A 6000-nucleotide genomic window follows, 5' to 3' on the forward strand; every position below is an offset into this window, starting at 1 on the left:
AAGACGCACAACACCAGGTCTTGGACTAGTAAGACGCACAACACCAGGTCTTGGACTAGTAAGACGCACAACACAAGGTCTTGGGCTAGTAAGACGCACAACACCAGGTCTTGGGCTAGTAAGACACACAACACCAGGTCTTGGACTAGTAAGACACACAACACCAGGTCTTGGACTAGTAAGACGCACAACACCAGGTCTTGGACTAGTAAGACGCACAACACCAGGTCTTGGACTAGTAAGACGCACAACACCAGGTCTTGGGCTAGTAAGACGCACAACACCAGGTCTTGGACTAGTAAGACGCACAACACCTGGTCTTGGGCTAGTAAGACGCACAACACCAGGTCTTGGGCTAGTAAGACGCCCAACACCAGGTCTTGGACTAGTAAGACGCACAACACCAGGTCTTGGGCTAGTAAGACGCCCAACACCAGGTCTTGGACTAGTAAGACGCACAACACCAGGTCTTGGACTAGTAAGACGCCCAACACCAGGTCTTGGACTAGTAAGACGCCCAACACCAGGTCTTGGGCTAGTAAGACGCACAACACCAGGTCTTGGGCTAGTAAGACGCACAACACCAGGTCTTGGGCTAGTAAGACACACAACACCAGGTCTTGGGCTAGTAAGACGCACAACACCAGGTCTTGGACTAGTAAGACGCCCAACACCAGGTCTTGGACTAGTAAGACACACAACACCAGGTCTTGGGCTAGTAAGACGCACAACACCAGGTCTTGGACTAGTAAGACGCACAACGGCAAGTCTGGAGCCGTGAATAATGTATGGGAGGGACCCGACAGTCACTGGCGGACACAATCCAGTGAAGGAGAGCGTCGTTCATTACTATAAGGCTGACCCACATACCCTCCAGCGAGATGACAGCGTCGTACAGCCTCAAGTATTCCACAATGTCCCAAAAGTGAAGTCTCTGTCAGCGAGACCTTCCACAACACACCAGAGGAGACTTCAACCACATGTTCCGGTGCCCAGTTATATAGCCTCGCTCTCTAGTGTCCAAGTTCTCTAAACTGCCGCTCTTGTGGTGTAATATTCCTTCTGTGATCTCCTGTGAATATTTCACCATGAAGGCAATATGTCCCTCGCTCCAAGGAGCGTTGGCCAGGACCGCAGGACCCCGCTCGTACTCTGGAATACACTAGCAGCTGACAACAAAGTGACGGAGGTTTATAATCCAGAAAGGACAGGTCGCGCTAGCTGGCACCTCCTCCAACTGGGATCCTGTTGGATTTTCACAGCTCGGCCGCAGGACTTCCTCGCCGTTTACCTGAATTTACCTGAGGGACACCATCTCCAGTTGCCTCGACGAGAACAGGAAGGCAGCGGTTTGTCAAAGGTCCTCCCTATTTTGTTTTTTTTTATCTGTTTACACGATAAATATCTGTTGTATTTAATGTTTCACGACGCCAACCTGTCCTCTTAAAAATACCGTCGCTTTTAACCGTTTGCCCGTATGGCCGAATTTGGACGTATTTTGAAAATGAAAAAAAAAATGAAAATATATTTGAGATTTTTTTTTCAACAACAGTAAGTTAAGGGTCCTCTGGTAGGTTAGGTGGGCAGGAAATTTTCATAAAGTTTCAAAACTGTATGAAAAACGTTAATGGAAAGTTTTCTTTTCTAAGCTTGCCGAGTAAGCCGGACGACTCAAACAGAAAACGGAACAGTACGTCACTTTTGTCAGTCGATTTCATTTCCAATTACGTCCAAATTTGGCCATAGCGCGCATACCAGCGAAAAGTGACGTTATTGTTAAGAGGACGGGTTGAGTGACCAACCTTCCAGCGTCCAGGGCGACCGTTTTGATCCACCACCAAACCGTCATCACCCATGGCGCTCCACTCACCCACGACCGCCCGTGGCACACCTATGAAGACCCATTTTCCAGTGCTCACAACCCACCGCCCACCGTTTGCCACAAATCTCCCTGGGCACACTGATCAAACCCCACGCCTCACCGCCCACTACCCACCTCCAAACACCCATTATACCCACCTGCAGAGGCCCAATGCCCACCTTCCAGAGGTCACCTTCTGGAGACAACCTTGGACACACGGCTCAATGCGCACCCACAACGACCCATCTCACAAGGACAACCTCCAAATGCCCCTCCAGCCACCCACCACCCACCAGTGATTATTCCCACCTCCCCTGCCACCCACCACCCACCAGTGATTATTCCCACCTCCCCTGCCACCCACCACCCACCAGTGATTATACCCACCTCCCCTGCCACCCACCACCCACCAGTGATTATTCCCACCTCCCCTGCCACCCACCACCCACCAGTGATTATTCCCACCTCCCCTGCCACCCACCACCCACCAGTGATTATTCCCACCTCCCCTGCCACCCACCACCCACCAGTGATTATACCCACCTCCCCTGCCACCCACCACCCACCAGTGATTATTCCCACCTCCCCTGCCACCCACCACCCACCAGTGATTATTCCCACCTCCCCTGCCACCCACCACCCACCAGTGATTATTCCCACCTCCCCTGCCACCCACCACCCACCAGTGATTATTCCCACCTCCCCTGCCACCCACCACCCACCAGTGATTATTCCCACCTCCCCTGCCACCCACCACCCACAGTGATTATTCCCACCTCCCCTGCCACCCACCACCCACCAGTGATTATTCCCACCTCCCCTGCCACCCACCACCCACCAGTGATTATTCCCACCTCCCCTGCCACCCACCACCCACCAGTGATTATTCCCACCTCCCCTGCCACCCACTGCCCACCAGTGATTATTCCCACCTCCCCTGCCACCCACCACCCACCAGTGATTATTCCCACCTCCCCTGCCACCCACCACTCACCAGTGATTATTCCCACCTCCCCTGCCACCCACTGCCCACCAGTGATTATTCCCACCTCCCCTGCCACCCACCACCCACCAGTGATTATTCCCACCTCCCCTGCCACCCACCACCCACCAGTGATTATTCCCACCTCCCCTGCCACCCACCACCCACCAGTGATTATTCCCACCTCCCCTGCCACCCACTGCCCACCAGTGATTATTCCCACCTCCCCTGCCACCCACCAGTGATTATTCCCACCTCCCCTGCCACCTACCAGTGATTATTCCCACCTCCCCTGCCACCCACCACCCACCAGTGATTATTCCCACCTCCCCTGCCACCCACCACCCACCAGTGATTATTCCCACCTCCCCTGCCACCCACTGCCCACCAGTGATTATTCACACCTCCCCTGCCACCCACCACCCACCAGTGATTATTCCCACCTCCCCTGCCACCCACCACCCACCAGTGATTATTCCCACCTCCCCTGCCACCCACTGCCCACCAGTGATTATTCCCACCTCCCCTGCCACCCACCACCCACCAGTGATTATTCCCACCTCCCCTGCCACCCACCACCCACCAGTGATTATTCCCACCTCCCCTGCCACCCACTGCCCACCAGTGATTATTCCCACCTCCCCTGCCACCCACCACCCGCCAGTGATTATTCCCACAAACCCTGCCACCCACCACCCACCAGTGATTATTCCCACCTCCCCTGCCACCCACTGCCCACCAGTGATTATTCCCACCTCCCCTGCCACCCACCAGTGATTATTCCCACCTCCCCTGCCACCTACCAGTGATTATTCCCACCTCCCCTGCCACCCACCACCCACCAGTGATTATTCCCACCTCCCCTGCCACCCACCACCCACCAGTGATTATTCCCACCTCCCCTGCCACCCACTGCCCACCAGTGATTATTCACACCTCCCCTGCCACCCACCACCCACCAGTGATTATTCCCACCTCCCCTGCCACCCACCACCCACCAGTGATTATTCCCACCTCCCCTGCCACCCACTGCCCACCAGTGATTATTCCCACATCCCCTGCCACCCACCACCCACCAGTGATTATTCCCACCTCCCCTGCCACCCACCACCCACCAGTGATTATTCCCACCTCCCCTGCCACCCACTGCCCACCAGTGATTATTCCCACCTCCCCTGCCACCCACCACCCGCCAGTGATTATTCCCACAAACCCTGCCACCCACCACCCACCAGTGATTATTCCCACCTCCCCTGCCACCCACTGCCCACCAGTGATTATTCCCACCTCCCCTGCCACTCACTGCCCACCAGTGATTATTCCCACCTCCCCTGCCACCCACTGCCCACCAGTGATTATTCCCACCTCCCCTGCCACCCACCACCCACCAGTGATTATTCCCACCTCCCCTGCCACCCACCACCCACCAGTGATTATTCCCACCTCCCCTGCCACCCACTGCCCACCAGTGATTATTCCCACCTCCCCTGCCACCCACTGCCCACCAGTGATTATTCCCACCTCCCCTGCCACCCACTGCCCACCAGTGATTATTCCCACCTCCCCTGCCACCCACTGCCCACCAGTGATTATTTCCACCTCCCCTGCCACCCACCACCCACCAGTGATTATACCCACCTCCCCCAGCCACCCACCACCCACCAATGATTATTCCCACCTCCCCTGCCACCCACTGCCCACCAGTGATTATTCCCACCTCTCCTGCCACCCACCACCCACCAGTGATTATTCCCACCTCCCCTGCCACCCACCGCCCACCAGTGATTATTCCCACCTCCCCTGCCACCCACTGCCCACCAGTGATTATTCCCACCTCCCCTGCCACCCACCACCCACCAATGATTATTCCCACCTCCCCTGCCACCCACTGCCCACCAGTGATTATTCCCACCTCCCCTGCCACCCACTGCCCACCAGTGATTATTCCCACCTCCCCTGCCACCCACCACCCACCAGTGATTATTCCCACCTCCCCTGCCACCCACTGCCCACCAGTGATTATTCCCACCTCCCCTGCCACCCACCACCCACCAGTGATTATTCCCACCTCCCCTGCCACCCACCACCCACCAGTGATTATTCCCACCTCCCCTGCCACTCACTGCCCACCAGTGATTATTCCCACCTCCCCTGCCACCCACTGCCCACCAGTGATTATTCCCACCTCCCCTGCCACCCACCACCCACCAGTGATTATTCCCACCTCCCCTGCCACCCACCACCCACCAGTGATTATTCCCACCTCCCCAGCTACCCACTGCCCACCAGAGATTATTCCCACCTCCCCTGCCACCCACCACCCACCAGTGATTATTCCCACCTCCCCTGCCACCCACCACCCACCAGTGATTATTCCCACCTCCCCTGCCACCCACCACCCACCAGTGATTATTCCCACCTCCCCAGCTACCCATTGCCCACCAGAGATTATTCCCACCTCCCCTGCCACCCACCACCCACCAGTGATTATTCCCACCTCCCCTGCCACCCACCACCCACCAGTGATTATTCCCACCTCCCCTGCCACCCACCACCCACCAGTGATTATTCCCACCTCCCCTGCCACCCACCACCCACCAGTGATTATTCCCACCTCCCCTGCCACTCACTGCCCACCAGTGATTATTCCCACCTCCCCTGCCACCCACTGCCCACCAGTGATTATTCCCACCTCCCCTGCCACCCACCACCCACCAGTGATTATTCCCACCTCCCCTGCCACCCACTGCCCACCAGTGATTATTTCCACCTCCCCTGCCACCCACTGCCCACCAGTGATTATTCCCACCTCCCCTGCCACCCACTGCCCACCAGTGATTATTCCCACCTCCCCTGCCACCCACTGCCTACCAGTGATTATTCCCACCTCCCCTGTCACCCACTGCCCACCAGTGATTATTCCCACCTCCCCTGCCACCCACTGCCCACCAGTGATTATTCCCACCTCCCCTGCCACCCACCACCCACCAGTGATTATTCCCACCTCCCCTGCCACCCACTGCCTACCAGTGATTATTCCCACCTCCCCTGCCACCCACTGCCCACCAGTGATTATTCCCACCTCCCCTGCCACCCACTGCCCACCAGTGATTATTCCCACCTCCCCTGCCACCCACTGCCCACCAGTGATTATTCC

The 6000-nt window shown here is 57.0% G+C and overlaps 1 protein-coding gene across 6 annotated transcripts in view; it reads right to left on the reverse strand.

Annotated features, from left to right (window-relative positions):
* LOC123758570 (trypsin-1) overlaps positions 1-1153 on the reverse strand; it is a 55017-nt gene extending 53864 nt beyond the window's left edge. For 2 of the 6 annotated variants that reach the window (XR_011229321.1, XM_069328790.1), the window contains exon 1: positions 871-1151. The gene's annotated coding sequence lies outside the window, so the exon portion shown is untranslated. Of the gene's footprint in view, positions 1-870 lie in introns of all 6 variants that reach the window. The other 4 variants (XM_069328792.1, XM_069328791.1, XM_069328794.1 and 1 more) reach the window with 3 other exon arrangements.
* Positions 1154-6000: the final 4847 nt, after the last annotated feature.

Source organism: Procambarus clarkii, chromosome 22, assembly GCF_040958095.1.
Source record: "Procambarus clarkii isolate CNS0578487 chromosome 22, FALCON_Pclarkii_2.0, whole genome shotgun sequence".
NCBI lineage: Eukaryota > Metazoa > Arthropoda > Malacostraca > Decapoda > Cambaridae > Procambarus > Procambarus clarkii.